This window comes from Choloepus didactylus, chromosome 1, assembly GCF_015220235.1.
Source record: "Choloepus didactylus isolate mChoDid1 chromosome 1, mChoDid1.pri, whole genome shotgun sequence".
Taxonomy (NCBI): Eukaryota; Metazoa; Chordata; class Mammalia; order Pilosa; family Megalonychidae; genus Choloepus; species Choloepus didactylus.
Window position 1 is genome coordinate 114946920 of NC_051307.1, and position 25365 is coordinate 114972284.

Genomic DNA, 25365 nt, shown 5'->3' on the forward strand with positions numbered 1-25365 from the left:
GATAATAAGAAAAAGGAAAAAAGGAGTGAGCTTCCTTAATTTACTCCACCTTCCTCAAGTGCCATCCATGTCCTTTACTGCCTGGTTGACCTTATGGCCACTTAGTAAATGAGGCATTATTCCATGATTACCAGGCAAAACTGAGCCTTAAGCTAAGGAACCCCAAATTCACCCCCAAATTACTACTGCATACCTCACTACCTGCTCAGAAGACACAGAAATAAGAATTCTTTTCCTTCTTATTTAATGTTTGGTTATTTGAATTGCCCAATTTAATCAAAATTGTGGAAGGTGGTCTGTAAACATTGTAACAGGGAATATCTGTGTTCTGTTTCCTGCGTTATAATTATCACCGAGTGCTAATAAAGCCAGATTACAACTTTGAACCCTAAAGGAGCCAGTGAGCATTTTTCTGTGCCATTGACATGAACTGAGTCCTGAATCCAAAACAACCTCTTTATTAGTGTATGCCAGCAATTGTTAGGGGGACACAGTGAGGTAATGTGAATTGGTCAACCCAAATTCATCACCCTTGAAAAACAAAACAAAAAGCCCTTGAAGTATTGGTCTCATTTATTCAGGTCAATTCCTTCAGCTGAATTCCTTCAATTCATTCTTCATTTGAAGAATTTCATGAATGGGTCACCTGCATCTCAGTAGGTACCCGGAGATTACGTAGGGACAAGTCTGGAAAGATGCAGCATACTTAGCAGTTTAACTGCAAAATGAAGTTTAGAAAGGCTGTTTTTATTTCCTACTGTCCTTCCAAACTGGTGTGTTGATAGAACCCAGGTTACGGACAAGGGTTCCAGGATCCATACCCTCTGCCACCTCATGTTTGGGCAAAAGGTAGACTGGGGTGCTATGATGGGGTGGGGCAAGGCTTTCCCCAGTGGGGTGTTGAGGGTTAGGGCCTTCTATGGGGTCTGTCCCTTGGGAAACCACATTTAGATAGGAGCTATGCTGTGTGGCACAGAGAAGGAATAAACAGCACATTTTCTTTTCTAGCCTCAACTTTTGGGGTACATGCTAGAAAACCAAACTACACTCTTCTAGTTCAGGATATAGAGGGTGGCATCTTGTGTGACTGTGCTTGCTAGAAGTCTGTTAAAATGAAGAGTGATTTTTTTAATGAACTGTAACAAAGAATAGTTTATCATCACATACAAAATTACCCAACAAATTTGGTCTTTAGATCCTGAGTAAATCATCTATTCCACAGTTATATTTTAGAAATTCATCTTTTGACTTTTAATCACAACTAGACTGGATGTCACTCAGTTATAAGAAAAAATCATTTCATGTTGTCAATAATGGAAACTTGAGGTTTGGATTATATCATTTTATTGATTTCCTACTGTCTCAACTTTCTGGAATGCAAATCTAATTTAACAAAGTTTAATGGTTCAGCTCTTCAAATGTGCAAGTGTGACAGTCTAAAAGTTATGTTTTTCTTTTCCTTGTATTTTGTATATCAGTAAAAAAAAAAAAAATTGTTTTAAGAAGTGGTTGGAGAAGCTCAAGGCACCCTTGCTGGCCCCATCCCTCCAGGGCATGATGTGGAACCAGCCTGAGCTCCCATTGTAGGTCTTTGGCTGTGTTCTGGAGGGAGCAGAGTGACCTCTATGTGCATATTGGGGTGGCTGTATCTCAGTGCCAATCTATCAGGTGGTAGCTTGAAAGACTAAACCAGGAAACTCCTGAAGGCAAAAGTAGCTTGTGGACACCTAAAGCAGTGTAAGAAACAATTAAGTCAAAATGGCCTGGAGCAAAGTATTACAGGTTTTATGACATACAGTAGAGCACCCAGGAGAGGAGGAAAATCTATATCATATGAAGTAAAGGGGCCATCCAATATCCTGTAAGAAGGAGAATTCCTAAGGCCACAAAGGAGCACAAGACAAGCCTAGGACAAGTTGCAGGCTCAGAAAAGACAGAGAGGCCCCTCACTTCTCTTTCACCTTGGGTTGATCTTCTTGCTAGAAGGCCTAAACTCTGATTAAAATCACTATCTAAATCCCAGAAGACTTTTTGCATAAATTGACACGCTGATCCTAAAATCATATATAGGGATTGAGAATAGCCAAAAGAATGCTGAAAAACAACAATTTGGAGAACTCACATATCCTGAATTCAAACCTTGTCCCAAAGCTACGGTGGTCAAGACAGTGTGGTACTATCACAAGGCTAGACATATGGATGAATGGAAAAGAATTAAGAGTCTGGAAATAAATCCTTACATTTACAGATAATTAAATTTGATAAGGGTGCCAAGGCAATTAAAGCAGCATGAATAGTGTTTTCAACAAATGTTGCCGGGACCACTGGATATTTACATGCAAAAGGAAAGAATCGGACTAAGTCTCATACCATATAGAAAAAGTAATGCAAAATGGATCATAGAGCTAAGTGTCATAGATAAAGCTATAAAACACTTAGAAGAACACATAGGGTAAATCCTTGGAACTTTGAGTTAGGCAATAGTTTCTTAGATATAACACCCAAAGCAGAAGCAACAAAAGAAAAATTCTTAATAGTGGACTTCATCAAATTAAAAACTTTAGTGCTACAAAGGACACTAACAATAAATTGAAAAGACATCCCACACAAAGGAAGAAAATACTTATAAATCAAATAGATGATGTGCCTAGTATCCATAACATGAACCATTACAACTTAATATTAAAAAGACAAATACTCAATTCAAAAATGGGTAAAGGACTTGTATAGACATTTTTTTTCCCAAAATATGACAAATCATCAATAAGAACCTGAAAATAAGCTCAATACCATTAGTCATTAGGGAAATGCTGATCAAAACCTCTAGTAGACTCCACTTCACATACACAAGGATGCTAAAACAAAAATTATGGACAATAGCAAGTGTCAGCAAGGATGCAAGGAAATTAGAACCCTCATTAATTGCAGATGAGTTTGTAAAATGGTGCAGGCACTTTGTAAAAACAGGTTTTCAATTCTTCAAAATGAAAAATATGGAGTTAAAATATGACACGGCACTTGAACTCCTAGGTGTAGACTCAAAAGACATGAAAACCATGCAAAAACTTGTCATAGAATATTCTTAGCAGCAATTCATAATAGCTAAAAAGTGGAAACAACCCAAATGGCAATCAACTAATGAATGAATAAACAAAATACAGTATCTCCAAAAAATGGAATATAATTTGCCAATAAAAATGAATGAAGTACTGATACAAGCTACAACATAGGTGAACCTTGAAAACATTACAGCAAGTAAAAGAGTCAATCACAAAAACCATATGTGATTTCATTTATGTGAACTTCCCAGAGTAGGCAAATCATAGTGACAGAAAACAGATTAGTATTTGCCAAGGGATGAGGAGGAGGAATTTGGATTGAATGCTAATAGACATGGGGTTTCTTTGTGGGGTTATGAAAATGTTCTAAAATTGAATAGTGGTGGTTGTTTCAAAATTCTGTGAATATACTAAAAACCACTGAATTGTACATTTTTAATGAGTGAATTTTGTAGTATGTGAATTATACCTCAGTAAATCTGTTATAAAAGCCTAAGAAGTAAATGGGTGATGGTACAATAGTTAAATTAGGATCTGATACACTTCCTCTCGGATCTTAATTTCGACATACTCCTCTAATAAAAACATGAAGCTTACTCAAAAGTCCTTTTTTCCAATTGTGTCTGTTCTTTCAAGCTTCTTGATAAACTTTAGACTTCCTTCATCTTACTTGTCTCTATTAAATTGTTCAAAGACAAATCCCTCTTCACAAACATCTTCTTTTTTCTCACTCTGTTTAGCTCTGTTCAATTATTCTTTTGATGAATATGGACTTATGTCTCATATACCAGCCATCAGATTAGTGCTGAAGATATATGGAAAATATAATGCTGAGATTATCTGGTTGTACACAATAGAAACCATTTTTATTCCTCTTGAGAAATAGTTAATAATAATAACAGTAGCAGTAGTAGTCCTAAATAAAAAGTAAAATTCTTCTAAGCTATCTCAAATAAGCCAAAGACAGAGTGGTAGAGGAAAAATGAAAATGGATTGGAATGAAGAAGTGGAAATTTGTCAGGAAGTTTCTTTTTCTTATCTCAGTTTATTTTGTTTCCCTCATGAGATATGACATGAGATATCACATACAGAAAAGTGCATAGATTTATGTGTGAGATTAAAGAACAATTCTGAGTAACTACCACGGAAACAGTAGTAAATCATTGCCAATACCTCAGAAGCATGTCATGTGTCTTCCCTTGATTGCTATCCCTTTCTCTGCCTTCTAGAGACAACTATTATCCTAAGTTTTGACAATCATTTACTTTCTGTTATAGTTGTAGTCTATGTGTGCATCTCTAAATACATATATGAAATTATATTGTAGGACTATTTTTGTTTTGCTTTGTTATTCAGCATAATATTTGTGAAATTAATCCTTGTATTTGCTTGTAGCTTTGGTTTGTTCATCTTTTTTGGCTCTATAGTATTGCATTGTATTGCTATATATAAAATTTGTTTATTTGTTTTATTGGTGGACATTTTACAAAGTGGGACTAATAACAACAAGGTCATTATGAACATTCTTATATATCCTAGCCCATATAAGGACAAATTTCTTTAGGATAATTAGAATAATTGTGCGGGTCATAGGGTAAGCAATTTTACTAGAAATTTTACTAGAAAATATACAAGTGTTCTCCAAAATGCTTATACCATTTGACACTACCATCAGCAGTGTGTGAGATTTTAGTGCTCTTATTGTTACCAATTGGATAGGTGCATGATGGTATCTCACTGTGGTTTTAATTTGCATTTCCCCAATTACAAATGAAATTTCTTATTTGAAATGCTTATTGACCAATTTTATTTCTTCTTTTAAAACTTTGGCTCACTTTTGTGTTGCATTGGTTTTGTTTTCCTTTTGTGGATCTGCAGGCATTCTTAATATATTATGGATATTAGATACGGTTGTATATATATATATTGTGAATATCTGGCACTATACTGTAAATTGTCTTTACCCTCTCTTTATCTTAAGTTTTGATGAACAGAAGTCTGAAGATTTATTATAGTTTTATCTATCTATCTATCTTTTCTTTTATGGTTAGAGTTTTTATGTCTTAAGAATTCCTTGATGTTCCAAATTAATGAAGACATTCTCCTATATTTTCTAAATCTTATAGTTTTGCCTCTCACATTTTAGTCTTCAATCCAGCTAGAATTTATTCGTGTGTATGGTGTAAAGTAGAGGCCACATTTTTTTTTTTTTTCCTACCTGGATCAATTAGCAAAGTCATTTTTTTTCTATCACCAGTGTCATATGTGAAGTATCCATACATGCTTGGGGATGCTTTTATAACTATTATGTTCCTCAGATACCTCTGATTATCTCTATATTAATTACTATAGTTTTAAAAGTAAGTTTTGGTATCTGGTAAGGCTGGTTTTTCCAATTTAAGAATTGTTTAGATTTTTTTAAGGGTTGTTTAGATTTTAAGAGTTGTTTAGATTTTTTTGATGTTGTGTGTTTGTACACACACTTCTGTATCTTAGCAGGTCAAATTAAAAAAAAAAAAATCTTCAGGATTTATGTTTGATTGCAATGGATCCATAAATAAGTTTGGGTAAAATTGACACCTTTACACAAATCTTCCAATTCATGAATATGGTATATTTCTCCATTTATTTGAGTCTTTTTAAATGCCACTCAACATTTAATGTTTTTCTTCACAAGGGTCTTGAACATTTTCTAAGGCTTTATTTTTTATACTATTCTAAGTGGTATCTTTTGTTTTCATTTTCTAAACCTTGTGCCTGTATATTGAACAATGTATTTTCACACATCATTTGTGTATGCAGAAACTTGCCTAACTTTCCTGTTATTCTAATAATCTCCCTATCTATCTATCTAATCTATCACTATCTATCCTATCATCTGTCTGTATAGCATAAATTATCACCTGCAAATAATAACAGTTTTGTTTATTTTTCCAAACTTTTTTAGTTTATATTCTTTTACTTGCTTTACTGCACTGGTTAAGTTGTCCAAAAAAAAAGATCAATAGCATTGATCATAGTAGACATCCTTGTGGCTTTCCCAACATCATTAAAGAAAGCTATGACAATTTCTCTAAGTACTTTGATGCTGTAGGTTTTTAGATATCTTATAACAAATCAAAGAATTCTTTTCTCAGTATGCTAAAAAATTTTAAAATTATGAATGTGTATTTTATATCAGAGCTTTTCATGCAGTTACCAATATGATCATATTTTTCTGTAATCTTTTAACATAGCCAAAGACACTGACTGATATTTTAATGTTACATTCACATTGCAGTCCAGAGATAAACACAAATTGATTTTTATGTATTATCCTTTCTATGGGTTGCTAAATTTAGTTTGCTAAATTTTGTTCAGTGATTGACTTCAATATAACTATCTTTTCTTGAGATGTCCTTGTCCAGTCTGGGATTAAAGTATTGTTAGTCTCACACAAAAAGAAATGAAATGTCGTTTTTGTGTGGCTCTCCTAGAAGAAGCCTCTGAGACTTGGATACAGATTTGTATAGGTAATTTTGGTAGGTGCAGGGGTCTCTGGAAAGGAAATGGGCAAATGACACAGGGAAGGGAAACAGCCAAAAAGAGTGTAATTAAGCCAGCTTCCACAATGGGCAACTGAAATCTAATACTGTGTGAAAAAATCAAGGCAACAGTTTTAACATATAAACCTCAGAATTATTCCATTCCAGGTCCAAAGAACTAGGTTATTTATGTACATATTCCCATCAGTCTTTACCTGAGGGATGCTGGCAGTGTGGGTGTGGTGAAGTGGAAGGTGTTAATTCCCTGGCCTTTCTGAACTACCACAAACATGGGCAAAATGTTCTTCTGAAGGAAATTCTCAAGCACAGGATGCATATGTTTGCAGTTGGAAGCGATTCAGAGCACTCTTACCTGGTAAAGCTTTAAAAGTACAGGAGACACAGTAACAGCTTTTACTGGAAGATGTTCTTTCTTCTTCTATACTCTAGAAGAGTTTGTTTAAATCTAGAATTATTTATTCCTTGACTGTTGGATAGAACTTTACAGTAAAGCCACCTGGGTCTAGAATTTTCTTTGTGGAATTCTTTGTAATTATGGATTCTGTTCTTTAGTGGTTATAGGATTATGGATGTTTTTCTTATTTCTTATGTCAATTTTGGTAAATTATATTTTTTCTAGTCCATTTCATCCAAATTTTAAAATTTGCTAGCATATATTTATTATTAATGTACTTTTATTATTTTAAAATATCTACAATATTTGATGTCATCTTTACATTCCTAATATTGGTTATTTGTATTTTCCCTCTCTTTTTCTCTTGATTAGTCTTTTCAGGTATTTGCCAATGAAATGAGTCTTTTCAAAAATCATCATTTGACTTTGTTGACCCTCTCTATCATGTATTTCCTTTCATTTTCATTCATTTCTGCTCTCTGAGTTTATTTTGTAGCTCTTTTTCTAAGTTCTTGAAATGTGTGTTATCTATTTTCAGCCTTTATTCTATTTTAATATACACAATACTACAAATGTTCTTTTAAATAATACTTTAGCTCTATCCTCCCTGTTTGAATATATAGTGTCTTTATTATCATTGAATTTAAAATGTGTTCTAGGTTTTACTGTCATTTCTCATTTGGCTAATGAGTTATTAGAAGTGTATTTCTTTATTCCCAAATGTGGAATTTCTAATATTTTTTAAGTAATAGAATTCAGGCTGAATTGTATTATAGTTACTGAACATATATACTTGTGTGTGCTCTGTGTGTCAGTTATTAAAGCTATTTTCTCTCAGCTTCAAGCTCATCCATTTTTCTACTCTGGGTTGTTTTTCTCTTTTGCCGTCTGTTAGGTTCACCATTAGGTTTCACCAATGGGGGTATTGGCAGGAGACTGGAAGGCCTGGGGAGCAGTTCAATGGATTTGTTCCTTCTTGTTTTCTTGCTGTGCCTGTCAGTGTCCCTTCAGCCATACAACTTTTGCTCAGTAGCAATAGTTGGTCCCAGTCTCCAGCTTGTTTTGTACTGCCAGAATCAGTCTTACCATGACCACTTTTGAGGCACTGTTCAGGCAATATTTCATCTTCAGAGATCTGAGTCCCAGCTCCATGATTCATCCCTCCAAATCTCGTATTTTGTTCAGCCTATGGTGGTAGGTGCTTCTTGCAGTTACTATTTTGGTGTTATTTCAGCATCCTCTTTTTGCTTTCTCAGCTCTCAAACACCAATATGTTTTCTATTTTCCTGACCAATCCTGGTTGGTATACCATATTACTTCAATCCTTTGGAATTTGTTGAAAAACATTTTATGGCTCAGATTATATTTTATTTTATTTTAAAAATGTGTGTATTCTTGAATTCCATTTGCTCAATTTTGTTAATAACATTATTAAAATTTTCTCTGGCTTTACTAATATTTTCAGTGCCTTGTCTTATCAATTAGAGAAAGAATTTTTGTAACTATCCCTTGCTGTTTGTGCTTTTGTCTATTTCCTCTTATAGTCTTATTAATTCTTGCTTTATATATTCTGAGGCTATGTTATTAGGGATATACAAATTTAAAAATTTTTATACTTCTAAGTTGCATTGAAAATTTTAATACAAAGCAATTCTCTTTCTCAGGTGATGCTTTTTTTTGTCTAAACTATTTTCTATCTTATACTACATGAATAATATAGATTTATATGGCCTATTTAAAATTATTTTATGATATACTCTAAATAGTTTTATGTATCTTCTTTAGTTTCAGAATTTGCTATGTGTAGCTGAGGTTTCTTCATTTTTATTGCTGTATAATATTCAGCTGCATGATTATATTACAATTTAGCAATGCAGTCTGTGATGGCAGTTTTTGACAGTTTTCTACTCTTGCTAATGTGCTAGTTAGAATCTATTACGTACCCCATAAAAGGCCATGCTCTTTTAATCCAATCTTGTGAGGGTAGTCTTATTGTGGGTGAGATCTTTTGATTAGGTTGTTTCCATGGAGATGTGACTCTGCCCGTTCAAGGTGGGTCTTAATTAGCTTACTGGAGTCCTTAAGACAACTTAGGGAGGGAGAGCTCAGAGTCAGCACAGACCGGAGGCTTGGAGCTGCAGAGAGAAACGCTCAGAGAGAAACAAGAAGATAAGCTGAGAAAGCAGCTGAGAGAGACAATTTGAAGAAAGCTCAGAGATGCTTAGAGAGAAAATGCCCAGAGACAATCTGGAGACAGCCATTGAAACCAGAACCAGCAGAGAAGCTAAGAGATGAAATCCAGAGTTTGCCCCAGAGTAGCTAAGAGAGAACCCCCAGATGCTTAGAAAGAAATGCCCTGGGAGAATAAGCAAGGATACACAGGAGCTGAGAGAGAGAAGCTAAGACAGAAGCCCAGAGATATTTCAAGAAAGCAATGGAAACCAGAAGCTAACCCTGGGAGAGGCCCAGCAACTCTGACCATGTGCCTTCCCACATGACAGAGGAGACCCAGATGCCATCAGCCTTTCTTCAAAGATGATATTGTCCTTTTGATGCCTTAATTGGGTCATTTTCATGGCCTTAGAAAATAAATTTGTGAACTAATAAACCGCCATTGTAAAAGTCAATCCATTTCTGGTATCTGCATTCCGGCAGCTTTAGCAAACTGGAACAGCTAACAAAACTGCTATGAACGTTCTTGAACTTGTATTTTGGTTCATTTGCAGGAGTTTCTCAAGGGCATATACTTAGGAGTAGAATTGTAGTGTCCTAAGATTTGCACATATTCAGTTTTACTAGAAAATGACAAACCAAGGTATACCAATTTATGCTCCTACCAGAAGTATGTGGCGTTTCTCCGTGTTTCAAATCCTTGCTGACATTTTGTATGGTCTTTTCTGTATATATGATAATAATAATGCAAGCCCACTGAATACACTCTCATATTTTTTTATCTGCCTAATCCCCAAAATCTTCCTTGGAGATTTTAGCATTCATGTTAGTTTTTCTATATATCATTAATTCAGAGTCCTTGGTCTCCTCATATTTAGTACCTTCCCTCTATCTCAGGTTATCCATTTACTGGCCATACCTTGAATATCACGTTGCTCACAATTTCTCCACCTCAAATCCCTCATCATGGCTGCTGGAATTTGGGGGAGTGATAATTAACCATGTCCTATTTCCCTGTTTCCATCCAAGTTCTGAACCAGTCAAGAAATACAGTTATCCCTTCCACATCATGACTTTCCCCACAGTGGTCTCAATATATCGCAGGCTGGCATAAGAAATTAAACGCGAATTTTGGGGGAGTTTTGTGGAAGCCACAGATGACATGCAAAGGCCAGCAGACAACAATATTTTTATTTAATATTGGCCTACATATAACTATGATCAAATACTTAACCCAAATTTTACAATAAGTTACTGTAACACCCCATAAAAGAAAAAAAATATTCAGACTTCTTCTCTGGCAAGAAGGGAAGGTCAAATTTTTTTATGTGGATTTTCCAAATTGCAAGGGGCATCACACCTCTTATACCCGTGGTGTGGAAGGGATAATGGTATATGAAGGCATCAAACAGATGAAGCTTTATTACTGTTAGTGCTAGATTGGAGAATGTAGCTTGGGCTACTTGCTTAGATAAATGGGATTCCTATTGCTTGTTTTCATGAATTAAAATCCACCTACCAAGAAGTGAAGGCTTTCCATGTGGAGAAAAGAATTCCTGTGTCCTTGGAACAGATTGTCCCAAAGAAGGCCTAGAAGGGGCAGAGCCACTAAAGCTTCTTTCCTGATCTCACCGTTAGTAAGTTGCTGCCCCATCATTTAAGAGAGGAATGAAAAGTGTCTCTTCTATAATTTCCCCTCTCTGAAATATCACCTCCCTTCCTGGGAAACGTGAGAGGTAAACAACATAAACGTGCCCTTTAACAATGACTTTTTAAAATCTTTTACCTCCTCACTTGGTCACTATTACAGAACCCATTCTTCATCTCCATGTAATCACAATACTTTGCCAACTCCATTTTTTCCCCTGGAGTCATCTTGTCTCTGCTGGCCTCACTTTGTATTCCAACGCATGCTGGACCTCATGGCTATTCAGTCCAGTGATTGTCTGATGTAACCCAAGGATTTTTGTCCCTTGACTTACTTCCACTCCCATGTTGCCAGTCTCCATCTCTGTGACACCCTTGATCTTTGCTTTTTTTCCATTCCCCACTCTTAGGCTTCTGAACATTCTTTTGGAGAAAGTCATATATTTACAGATAGTTCAGGATATCTGATTTTAAATGTGTTTTCACCAGTATTTGACAATAATTTAATCCAATAACTCTTTGCAACTTTCATCACATAATTGGTTTTAGAACTCTTTTATCTTCAAATCCTACTTTCAATCTTACCACTTTCACTCCCAGCAGATGACATCTCCCTCACCTAAATATCTACAGCACTGCAATTTTTTTTCTCTTTTCTCAATTTGTTTTGTGTTATAGTCATTTTTGGTCCCAACTTCTGTTTTCTATTTGATTATAATTCCCTTTTGGATGCAAAGAGTTTTGTCTCCAATTTTGTGCTTCCTATTGCTGAACATGGTAACTGGCCAAGAGGATGCTTTTTTTTTTTTTTTCTTTTTTTTTTTTCTTTTTTTTAATGAATGACAGAATGAAGAAACAGTTTTGAACCCCTGGGGTTTTATGAATTCTATTGAGACGTGGTTGGTAGTAATACAGACTGTAACTGTACCCACGATGTACATTTGAAGCAGATCTCAAAATAGCATTTTACCACCTGTTATTTCAGTTGCAGTTTTCCACATTCTGCAAACAGTATATGGCCAGCTTAACATAAATATTGGTTTCTTTGCTCAGTATGGCCCTATTATCAATCTTTATCCCCTCAGCATGTATGTATAGTAACACACTTATAGAGTAAAGGTGAGCTTGGCTTAATTTCTATAGAGGTGTACAGATGTTATATTCTGTTTATAGTTCTGTTGTGAAAAAATAATCTATTCAATCTTAACTGATATCCTTTGCTGGGGAAATATGTAAAGGTATCAGATAGATGATACCTATTCAACTTCTAGGAAACTTTAAATGGTAGATACAATTAATGTATACTTAGGAAAGCATTTTTTTCTTCTTATTAACAGTAAGCAATGACTGTACTAAACCAAAAGAGGCATCAATTTAGTTCAATAAGATATTATGACTGGAATATAAAATAAATGTAAGCCAAATCAGCTTAATGAAAGCTATTTCTTATTTGTGAACCCATGAAAATATCCAAATCTTGACTGAATTTAAAAATTGTTATCTAGCTATTACCCAGGATTATGTAGACATTTTCTATGATCCCTGTCTCCTCAAACATTCTTGCTTCCAATTTTTGGTATAAAGTGAATTGGGTTGCCAATATTTCTGAAGGCTAATCTTGCCTGTGTGGGAGACTGGGTTTGATGGCATAGTGTAATATGTTTCACCCTTTCTGTGCTTCAAAAAGAGGCATGAGCAATTTAAAAATACTCCTATGTATCCTCATTTAAAAAATAATACTTAGAAAGGTAGAAGACTTTGAAAGTTCAATTGTGTTATTATAATGTGTCAGATTCTACTCTTATATGAAGGCAAGATTGAATATTTTTAATTGAAAGAAAATCTCTATTACTGAAGATTAATCTAGAGTTTTGGATAAATTACAAACCTCCTCGCACCCTTCTTAAAGGCTTAGTACTTTCTTCATTGTAATGTTTGACAAATTGGGATCAACAAGATGGACCTGTAGTTACTTTTCAGAGAGCTCTTTACTCTGGGTTGTTAAATCTGACAAATGATGGAGGGCACTACAGAGGCTCAGCTGTTCAGTAAAAAAAGGAATTACCATTCAAAAGGAGGACTTGCTTTCAGTGCACATAAACATTATTCTTTTGTTTAAATTCATATAAAATATAGTCCTAATTGCAAATTTACACCTATTAGTAGTTTATAAACATTAAGAGAATTGTAGATGATTCATCCTTTGCAAAGCCGCCTATAATTCAGCATTAAAAAAAAGATTTATTACTGAATATCAAATTCAAATCAAATGTCAGAAAAATATTTCATGAGAAACTCTCCAAAGAGGTCATTTCAATTATACATTCTAATTCTCATGGTAGAGGGAGTCTGGAATTTCTCTGTCTCTTTTCTTCTCTGTTTTCTCTTTATGTCTAATTAAACCAAAATAGATTTCATATTTTCGGTCTTGAGAAACTCAGCAATTTGTATGTCTTAATTTCAATTTAAGCAGGCCAAGTTTAATCTATTTTCTTCCTAATCTATCTGCCTCAGAGAGAGGGACTACAAAATGTAGGGAGGGAACCTGGAAGAGAGTGGGAGGTGGGAAACCACTGAGAATTCAGAGGTTTCTGAGTTTGACTGTTCAGCTTCCACTTCCCTGCAATGCTGGGAGGAACATGAAAGGACTTCCTGAGAAGGGTGCCTGCCTCCAAATCTATGCTTATGTGCTAAGATTCCCCAACAGCACATGTGCTGCGTCGGAGAATAGGGAAGTGATGTGCAAAACTGCGTCTAGGGAAAATAGTTTGGGGTCAGATGGGAGAAATGATTTCAAATACGACATAGGATAGAGATGCAGATATTGTCTTTTAGTCCCAATTAACTTCTGTCAGTTTCTTCAGATGAAAGGGCTGCGTTAAATACTGACTTAAATAAAAGAGCTGTATTATGTGGGTGAAGTGCTTTGTAAATGTACAGTACAAGGAAACAAAAATATTTTGTAAAATATAGGCTTTGGCCTTGAGGAGCCTGTGGAGAATGCAGGGGTATTCGCCTACCCCACCTCCATGGTTGCTAACATGACCACAGACATAGGGGACTGGTGGTTTGATGGGTTGAGCCCTCTACCATAAGTTTTACCCTTGGGAAGACGGTTGCTGCAAAGGAGAGGCTAGGCCTCCCTGTATTTGTGCCTAAGAGTCTCCTTCTGAATGCCTCTTTGTTGCTCAGATGTGGCCCTCTCTCTCTGGCTAAGCCAACTTGAAAGGTGAAATCACTGCCCTCCCCCCTACGTGGGATCAGACACCCAGGGAAGTGAATCTCCCTGGCAACGTGGAATATGACTCCCGGGGAGGAATGTAGACCCGGCATCGTGGGATGGAGAACATCTTCTTGACCAAAAGGGGGATGTGAAAGGAAATGAAATAAGCTTCAGTGGCAGAGAGATTCCAAAACGAGCCGAGAGATCACTCTGGTGGGCACTCTTACGCACACTTTAGACAACCTTTTTTAGGTTCTAAAGAATTGGGGTAGCTGGTGGTGGATACCTGAAACTATTAAACTACAACCCAGAACCCATGAATCTCGAAGACAGTTGTATAAAAATGTAGCTTATGAGGGGTGACAGTGGGATTGGGAATGCCATAAGGACCAAACTCCACTTTGTCTAGTTTATGGATGGATGTGTAGAAAAGCAGGGGAAGCAAACAAACAGACAAAGGTACCCAGTGTTCTTTTTTACTTCAATTGCTCTTTTTCACTCTAATTATTATTCTTGTTATTTTTGTGTGTGTGCTAATGAAGGTGTCAGGGATTGATTTAGGTGATGAATGTACAACTATGTAATGGTACTGTAAACAATCGAAAGTACAATTTGTTTTGTATGACTGCGTGGTATGTGAATATATCTCAATAAAATGATGATTAAAAAAAAAATATATAGGCTTTGGAGTTATAAGAACTTGAGTTCAAATTATGGTTCTGTCCTTTAGGAGCTGTATGACATTGAAAAATTTAAGTACCCTCTCTGAGCTCCAGTTTTCCTCTGGAGGAAATAATATACCAGGAACTTGAAATGCTGATATGAAATGGAATGTTATATATATTAAAAAAATACTCAGAATAAGAATAAAAAAGATATATACTAAATTGACATAGTAGTAGTAATTGTGGTAGTGGTGGTAAAAATTCCCCAGTACCATAGTATAAGAACGACTACTGCCCCCTCATTTATTACGAGTTTATTTCTTCATCATTTGTTAATCTGTTCATCATTTATTCATGAACTGACCTGGCTATGTACTGGGAATATAAAGACAAATTAACATATAGTTGTTATCCATGAGAAACTAACCAACCCATGCTAGGCAATAACTGATCACTGTTTAGGTTCATTGGCATTACACAGGCTGTGAAAGAAGGGTGTATTGCACACAGTGAGGCCACAGAAGGGTGGGCAATTCTACCCGGACAGGGAGAGAGGTTAGGCAAGAGTTCATACTGGAAGTGAATATTTGAGTTGAGTCTTGGAAAATTTAAGGCATTTAATCACTGGATAGAGTGGGAAATATATTCCAGAAGGACCTGGAAGGAGCTCAGTGATTGGGACAGGAGCATATCTGGAGCCTTGGCAGATATTTTAAGGTCAATGAAAGCTATGGGAAAGGAATTCAACTAAAGCATGCAAGGAGTAACCTGGAAGAAGCAGAAGATCTACCATTTATGAGCGATAGTCACGCTTCATATAAGAAGGAATCTAATGTTCCAGGCGTTTTACTAATAGATTTCAAACTCCAATTAGCTGTATGACATTAGAAAGCATTTAATCACTATAAGCCTCTGCTTTCCTGTGCATAAAATTAAGCTAAAATACCTATCCCAGAGAGTGATTGTGGCGATTAATTAGATGCTATATGTAAAGGATTTAGCAAAAAGCAAGTGTTCAAAATTATCGCAAATATGCTGTTATAACTTGAATAACGTGCTGTGACTTAAATGACTGGCAGACTAGAAGGCAGGAGTGAATCGTGAATACGCGAGGCTTAGAAGGAAGAGAAGAATAATATTGTCATAAGGCTGCCTGTGAAGGCTCTGAGGGTGGAGGCATGGAAGAGGGGAGAGGTTGCTGAATTGAAGTCGTAATATTCAAACCAGGGTCAGCTACCTAATTTGTAAGCCTTGGTGGAAAATGAAAACTTGGGCCCCTTGTTCAGAGAGCAGGGAAAAAGTGTCATTAAGGGTACTAAAATAGAGCTTTATCTTTAAAACCTTTGTTACTTAGATAACATAACATATATAATGATACATAAGTAACAACATAAACATGCAACTAGAAAAAATATTTTGGTTTCATAATTTTGTATAATACAATAAATAATAATAAAAATATGATGTCTTGATCATAAGATTTTTTATGGTTTGCTTTCTACTAAATGCATTTTTTAGGCTATCAGAATACATACTTTTAGCAGTTTCATATTCAGTCTATATAATTGAAATTCATGTAATTCACTCAGTAAATGCAAAGATCACAAATAGCTTTTGAGAAAGATGTTTCCGCTGATGCAACTGTTACTAAAGCCATTAACAGTATTTTATAGGCTGTGATAACATTGGGCAAAATTTCTGATAAATTATAAATTTTAATAAATATACTGCTGACGCTTCTCATGGAACAATGTTTCTAAAAAGATTTAACTCTTCACACCAATCAGTTTTGTGTAGGTCTAAATTTAATTAGTAAATTTTTACAAAGGCATATTAAAGTTTCCTGACATTTCCTGTAACTTGTGGTGGAAGAAACCAAAAGTGGCTCCATGATTTCTTCAAAACACCTGTTTATGCATTCTATTATTATATCTTCAACAGTAAGGAAAAATTAATTATAAAATGATCTTCCTTGTTAAAAATTCCTTCAAAGCTTCATTTAACAATAGCATTCTTTTTTGTCAGGTGCAAAAATCTTTACACTCAATTTTTAATCTCTAAGCCTGTGAATGTTTGCTTTGTAATGTTGTGACTGTTTCCAAAGCCAAAGATTTCAAACTCACAGAAAAATTCCAATAATTCCCTGGTATGCTTTATTGTAATGTCCATGTATACGCTTTCATTTTATAAGAATTTACTGACAACGTTTACTGCCCAAGCATCAGGAGTTTCCGTCTCAAGTGCACAGGCTAGAGAATTAATACTAGTACAAACACCGCAGGGACAGGCTCCGGGGACAGACGGGTAAGTCTACCCCTACCTTGGTTCCTCGCGCTCCGGCCAAGTGGCGCGCCTTCCTCTTCTTTCCCATGGCTGTGAAGGGTAGGGGTGGGGGCGGCTTCCACTGCGGCTGTTTCTGCTGCCGGGGCTCCAGTCGTTGCCCTCCATTTGGGCCCCACAGTACCCTTGAACAACACCTTGAACAACCCAACACCTGTGCCTGCTCAGTGCCTGGTGGTGCCAAGCGCTTCAGCTCCTGGAGCTGCTGCCACGTTCCCAGACACATGCGCACACTGCTGCCTCTTGCACAGGCGCTGCTCACGTTCATTTTCCATTGTCCCGCGAGACTTCAGTTACAAAACACGAGTTCGAAGATAAAATTATTAAAAAATTCAGTATGCTGACAGAGAATTAAGCCTGTGTGGGCTCTTCTGCTGTGTAGGTGCACAGCATGAAGTTGGCCCTGGTCCAAAGGGGCTTGGGCAACCACACATCTATGACAAAAGGATGCAAGTCTGTGGGAGAGGCACACACTAATACAAACCCAAATTTTGATAGTTTTGTGAAGGAAAAGTGCTATGAGAGAAGATATGCTCAGGTCGCCATCCACCTGTAGGTTACGCCCATCAATAATCTCATTGTTCTGAACCCAGTATATGTTGGGCTAGGCTCCTGCAAGTCATTGCAGCACTTATCTTCAGTGAGGCTCAGGCCTTTTCCAAAGTATAGATGTTACAATGCCATAGCTCTGAGAGGATCACTAGACCTCACAAATCTCCTTTGGCATTTTTTCCTCCTCTGTATAACCCAAATATTATTAATGATTTCTTTCATCATGAAAAATCTTCAAAATTTTTACATAGGATCCTTAGGGTATGATATGAGTATGCAAATTACATAGAAATGGTGATCTAGCTTACTCCTTGAAAGCATCTGAAACACAAAAACCTTTTCTTAGGTTACTAACTAAAACTGTTTTAGCAGAGGTAGAAAAATTGTAATATACCCTTGAATTATTAACTAATGTTTCGCCAACTCAGCACATTTTCACCGAAATATGTGGCAAAAATGCCCTTAGATTTTATTGAACTTAATCCTTAATTTAAAATGACACTTTCTGATAGATTTGAAAAAACTGATTTAAACAGAACTGTGCAGTAATTTCATAGCTGTGTATGTAAATGTTCCATCAATGTTTACTTGGAGAAAAATGTTACCTTTGAAATGTCACATGCAAAAAAGAATTGGTATAATGCTATCATTAGCATTTAAAATATACCACTCTCCAAAAAATTGCATCTGAGAAAGGGTCTGAGTCAGGTTTTCTGTGGAAAGCATAACCAATTTATTCCATATTCAAATTACTCTTTGAGCCTAATAAAAAGTAGATTTGCACCTGGATGTCAGATATTGAGAGATGCTGTCAGCAATTGCTGTTGTTTCATCAGAGTAAGCAAGTATGAGCATAGTAGCTACTGCTTTTTGCCTACCCAATATCCATTCACTCCTTCTTCCTTATTAAAAGAACCTCAGTTTTTTTGAGCAGTATTGAATCCAACAAAATAATACTTACCTTTATTCCTTACAGTTGATGTTGCAGACTGAATCATGTCTCTCATAAAGATGTGTGCAAATCATAACCCCTGGTCCTGTGGATTTGAAACTGTTTGTAAATAGGACCTTTGAAGATATTATTCTTAGTTAAGGTGTGAACTCATTTGTGAATAGGATCTTCAAAGATCTTATTTAGAAGAAACCATATTAAATCAGGGTGAGTATTAAGGCAATATGGCTGAAGATCAAAGGAAACTGGATACAGATGACTGAAATCAAAAGTCAGTAGCAGCCAGAAACCAGAATAAGCCAGAGAATGAGGCAGGGTGCCATGGAATGGAGGCAGTGATGCAAGCCAAGGAATCCCAAAGATTAAAATCAGAATTTTAATCCAAGAACATTATATTTCCCTCTATTTGCTCAGGTTTTCTTTAATGTTTCTCAGTAATATCTTAAGGTGTTTGGTGTAGAGGTCTTACACGTATTTTGTTAGATACATTCTTAGGAACTTGCTTTATAAATGTTATTACATAAACAATGCATTTTGGAATTTCTATTTTGTGGTTAGTGTCTTACAGAAATACAAAGATTTTCTGTATATTGATTTTATATCCAGCAAACTTTCCAAATTTGCTTATAAATTCTAATTCTTTGTTTGTAGATTCTTTGGGGTTTTTTCCGATGTACAAAATCATCTGTAAATCAGTTTCATTTCTTCCTTTCCAATACTTAAAATTTTTGTTTCTTCTTTTGTCTAATTGAACTAGTTACAAACTCTAGTACAATGTAGAATAAAAATGGTGATGTGGGTATCTTTGCCTCAGTCTGGTTTCTAGGGAACACCTTCACTATTCCACCACTAAATATGATGTTTGTCCTAGTTATTTTTTTTTCCAGATAGGCTTAATTTGATTAAAGAAATTTATTTACATTCCTTCTTTTGTAAGAAATTTTAAAAGAATGGACTCTATATCAAATGACTTTTCAGATGGTAGCATGAATTTCGTCCATTATTTTGTTGATGTGGGGAAATTACATTGATTTTCTTCTTTACTCAAACCAAATTTCCATTTCTGGAATAAATCTCAGTGGTTGCCATATTTTAGTATGTATCACTGGATGTGATGTCTATATATTATGCATCACATATATGAGTATATGCACACATACAGGCACATGTGTGCATAAATACATAAGCACATGTATATGAATAAGCATATATATTATATGATGTATGTATTATATGTATAGGATCTGTATGGTATGTAATTTATGTATTATGGATTAACACATTACACATATGTGTCATGTATACATTTGTTATGTATTGCACATGTATTATATATACACATGTGTAATCCATATGATAATCACCGATTTGGTTAGCTGATACTTTTTAAAGAATTTGGCATTCATATTTATGAAAAGGAATGTTGTGTGTCCCAGAAATTTTCTAAATTTTTTAATTCTTTATATATAGTTGTTTATAATAACCTTTGTTTTATTTTTAATATCTATAGGAATGACCCTTTTTTCATGCTGATATTGTTAATTTGTGCATTCCCTCTTTCTTTCTGTTGATCAGTCTTGACAGGAGTTTATCATTTACATTAGATTTTTTTCAAAGAAATGACTTTTGCCTTTGTTGAGTTCCTCCAGTGTCCAGCTCTTTTCTCTTTCATAAACTTTGCTTGTCTTCATTAATTTATTGTTTATATTTTCCTTAGGTTTAATTTTCCCATTTTTATTTTACTTCAGAGAACTTGAAATATTTACCAAAACCAACAATACATACAAGTCTCAATAAAGTTTAAGAAGAAGGATGAAAATCAGTTGTCTACATATTTACTTCTAAAAGTAAGTAAAAGAGCAAATTTTACCATGTGATATTTTCATTGTTACTCAATTAAAAATATTTTGAATTTCCATTGTGATTTTTTTTCTCTTTCCCATGGGTCAGATTATGGATTTGTCTACTTCAAAATTTATTTCTGTATATTCTCATACATTTTGTGGGAACACTACTAGGTGTTATATAAATGTAGACTTTTTATCTTCTTCATTGATCAACTCTTTTTAAACCATTAAATGTCCCTCTTTGTCTCTAGTAATATTTCTTGCTTAAAGTGTGCTTTCTTTTAGTTAGTGTTTGCAAGGTATTGTTTTTCCCATTCTTTTTTTTTTCAATCTTTTAATATTCTTGTATTTAAATTGTTTCTCTTATATGTACAATATGTTTTTAAAAATGCAACTGACAATTTTATTAATTAAAATTATAGTTCAATTATATTTTATTATCTATATCTTTAATTCTCGTTATATTTTACTCCTTTAATTATACAAGAGTCAGGCATTCACAGGAGAATAATCAATTTTAAAGGAATATGGAAAATTCTGAAAGATAGAGAATTATCAGGATAATTATCTGTTAAGTAGTCTACAAGGCTAACAAGGTGATGAGAAATTAGTTTGAATAAGTCAATTAGGCTACAGACTTCTTGTGGCCACTTTGCATTGTAGAAAAAGTCTAGACTTCAAATGTAGACTTGATTTCGAAACCTGCCTCATTCACTTTCTAGTCATTTAACCATAGATGAGCAGCTAGACTCCTTGGTCTTCAATTTCTTCATTTATCAACTGAGGAAAATAATACCACAGAGATAATATCAGAATTTGATACAGTTTATGGAAAACTACTATCATTGATCCTGTCATGAAGCAGGGTTGACTCTCTCGGGCTCATCTCTCATACTGCCAATTAACATAATTTGTGATGAGAAATGAGTTTGAATAAATAATTTTCTTTATAATTCAGAAAAGTTGTCATTTTATTTTATCCTCAAAGTAAGTTAATGAACAAAGTAGAGTTTATTATTCTTTTATAGAAGAAAATTGATCCAGAAAGGTTAAACAGCTTTCCCAAAAAGCAGAGGGAACTAGTATAGTTAACCAGAAAACGTAATCCCTGATATTATAACCTATTGTTTAGGGAACTATGTGTACTATTCTGGCTTCATTTCCATTTTTAAGTTCTTTGCACAACACCAAATATCTAAGAATTGTGTTTTTGTTTGTTTGTTTTGTTTATTTCATGTAGCTGACTAATTACTTTACCCTTTGCTATGATGTAGTAGACTTAAGCAGAAAATCCCAGGATGGGGGTTAAGGTCTGGAGTCTAAACTTGATCATTAAAAGTCACAGAAACTGTCTTTATGTCTGAGTTTATAGTTGCTGTGGGTTAAAAGAGGAGATTTAAGTACATCTTCGTGCTTTCCATACCTACAATTTCCTTGGGATAAGGACCCAATGCCTCTAGTGCTAACAAATTAATAGGAGAGTTCTGTCATAAATTCCCTTTTGGTGCTATGGGTTTTACTGTTAGGTAACATTTTCAGCCTGAATAACAATGACCTACCTGCTTTGAGAACTACATAAATAACTCATACCACTGCAGAGTTCTCCCCAGTCTACAGGATGTTTTTTACAGGAATGTTCAATAAATAGTTACTGATCTATCCTTGAGTACATGAATGTTTTTGAAACCCTGATGCTACTTTCCGTTTCACAGTGGGAACAATCAGGATGGACTCTTGAAATTGCTTTTACAGTTTTATGACTTGTTTGGAACTCTTCATTCCACTCTCAAAGAAAAAATGGGCATATTCAAGTTCACCTTGGATGAACTCTTGTAAAGCTTTCCACTCAAATGACTGAATGATTTTTAGCAGTATCATGCACAAGAAATGAACTTTGGCCAGATATTTGCATTGATCTTCCTCAGAGTGTATAAAAGGGTGAAGGCAATGAGAAAACAGAAAAGAGTTGGATTATTTGATCACTGATAATTCCCACAGCATATAAAATAAGGCTGGTGCAGCAAAACACGGTACACAGAGCAGCTGTTGCAAAGCCAAGATAGGAATAGTTTATATATTTTTATTTAGTTTCGCACAAGACAGTGAAAAACTGATTTGTGATGAAGCCAATCAGAATTAATGGTATCAGGTATTTTTTAAAGGTATAATTTTATTTCTATAGGCTTATACATTGATTAAAATAACAAGAAAACATAATAATGCATAATCACAATAATATGAAGTTTCTAAAAAGTCAAAATAAAAGAGGATTTTGAAAATTTTAGAATAAATAGAAACTAAAATCAGGGTACACTTCTGATAGAAACACAAAGAATTAAAGACCCAAAAGATAATTAAAGATCACTGAGGGCTAATACAAAGACATTGAACTGGGAAACATTAGCAAGGAGTTTTAGTTCTGACTAAGCCATGAAGTTAGGAAATCCATTCTCGGTTTCTTTTTCTAAAAAAAGGAAGAGAATTGGACTAGATCAATAATTCTCAAACAATGGTCCATAAATTCCTTTGAGATCCTTGAGTTATCATAGAGGGACTGTGAATTGATCCCTGTAATAAGCATTATGTGGAGACTAAATAAATAATGTCCCTATACCTGTGAACTGAGAGATCAAACATACACCTTTACTATTGTAATGAATAAAATATGTAATAATTCCTTTCTGGTTAGATAACAATGAGAAAAGTAATTTAATCTTTCTGTGTCTCAGTTTCTTCTTCTGTAAAATGAGGATGATAAGAATAATACCTTCTTCATAAGCTGGTTATGACTATTAAGTAGCATAATAAATGGAAAGTTCTTGAAAGAGCACTTTGCATATAAACAACACTGAATAACAGCCATTGCAATTGTTGTGATTTTTATGACTAGAATTCTTTGAAAGCATTGATGAATTAATAGTAGTTTCTTATTTTTTCAGTGAATGAGTATTAAAACTACAATGATCATGAGGACTTATAAGGTATATTTTGAACTTCAAAAGTCATCATTCTGGTTATTTACTGCTATAAAAGAAACAAACCCAAACATAGCTTAAAAACAGCCTTCTTATACTGCTCATGATTTTTTGGGAAGGGCTCAACTGGGTGGTGTGACTGATAACATGCAGTGTCAGCAGAAGCAGCTGGGGCTAGATTTCCACATGCAAATCATGGTAGGGGACTAAACAAGGTATGAATTCCAAAGGGCATGGTTTGTTGGAGGGGGATCAATATTAGTACCGATATCCCTACAAGGCAGGTATTTTCAATGCTATTTTCCTTGGCTCATTTTTTATTTCTTCCCCAGGATATGAAAGCAGCATGCTCTGCCCACTTCACACACATTTGCCACTTACAAGCTTATAAGTGTTATTTCCCCACTTACTTCCCTCTGTGTATTAGAGTGTGAACTCTCTTATTTAAAATTTAAATATTGCCCTGGATTGCTCCTCCAATATGTCAAATTTTGAAGATGAAAGTCAACCAAGATTTTTGCTTTTTGAGTTTGTGTCAACAGACACATCAGAAATAGATTATGTAAGTCGAAGAAAGTAATTTTTTAAAAAATCTCTCAAAGGGCTATGTTGAATTGTTCGTCTTCTAAAAGTATGTTTAGGGTCCAGGTGTTTCTGACAAAGAGGTTCAAATATCCTTAAAGTACAGCTTACACCGCATGGAAAGAAATGGTGGTCTTTTAGCATAACGTAACCCTGGACCTTGTTCTCTTAGCTAAAGTCTATACAAAGGTTAGGATCAATTATTTTCATGAATGGCTCTTCAAATGTGAGAATTCAACTCCCAACTCTTACGCTAAGAGGAATTTTCAAATTTTTCTCCAGGGTTGACTAAGGTCTTCTACCATTCTCCCCCTTCTCAATTTACTGTTCCAAGTTCTCGTTCATAATATAACCACGCTTCTCCTTTTGTTCATAATATAACCACATGATTGTTATTTCATACATGCCAGACATCATCTTATTTGTGTTTTATCTTATCTAATGATAATCATCTCATTAATTTTGGCTAGATGCCTGTATGTTTTCTGGAGCTGGTGGACTACAGGTCAATTTACCTCACTAAGTATGCCCACCAAGGCCCTATCCTATAAACGTGAATGTTTATCACAGCACACAGATTTGTGACATTTGAAGCTCATACATATTACAGTGGATTGAGCAGATTTCCTGATTCATTGTTTGCTGAAGTTTATAGAGCTTAAGCAAAATAAACAAACTCTTTAAGAATTCATTTTTTTTTTTCTGGGAATTTTGAATAATTCCACCTAATGTATTTTTTTCCTGAAATTCAATTTCTATGATAACTTTAAATATCTTGCCTATATTGCCAAGGGAAGATAAAACTCAATTCAGGAAACTATGCATCAAATACACAATTTTTTTTGGCCTATTTGCACTATTTTATATTTAATTTTTTGACAGAATTATTGTGATTGTGATAGAAATTAAATCACAGAATGGACCCTCTGTTTGCCTAATTACTTGGTAAAATGAAATGAGTATTTCTATTTCCCTCTAAAACTCTTACGAGTAGACAGTGACAGTGTGTGAATCTATTTTAAAACCATCCAAAGTCTTGCTAGTTAGCTTTCTTTTCATGTAACAGAGAGGTTGAATGAGTCATGTTAAGCAATCCATGAGATTAATATAGACAAAGATGTCATATCCTCATGCATGCAGCTGTGAATGGCATATCTACTTTGCCATCTGTAAACTTAATGGACAAAATGTCCCAGTGACTGCTTCAGGGTTTAAACTAACTCAGTTATCAGCAGCCAGATTTCCTGTTGCCTATCACCCAAATTCAATTCTGTGGGGAACTTCAGTCTGGCTTTTGAAGTAGGTAGAAAAATCTGCTAACCACATTATACTCTTTCATAACCACATTGAGAAGGACTGTTAACTAATACTGAGTAAATGCAAATACCATTTACTTTGAGTGCTGTATGTTA

General features: G+C 34.9%; 1 long non-coding RNA gene across 1 annotated transcript in view; it reads left to right on the plus strand.

Moving 5' to 3' along the window:
- The window catches only part of LOC119525739, a 102299-nt gene that overhangs the window by 14941 nt on the left and 61993 nt on the right, over nt 1–25365 (plus strand). Inside the window, exon 3 of the long non-coding RNA XR_005215009.1 lies at nt 20298–20396. This is a non-coding gene — a long non-coding RNA (uncharacterized LOC119525739). The remainder of the gene's footprint in view (nt 1–20297; nt 20397–25365) is intronic.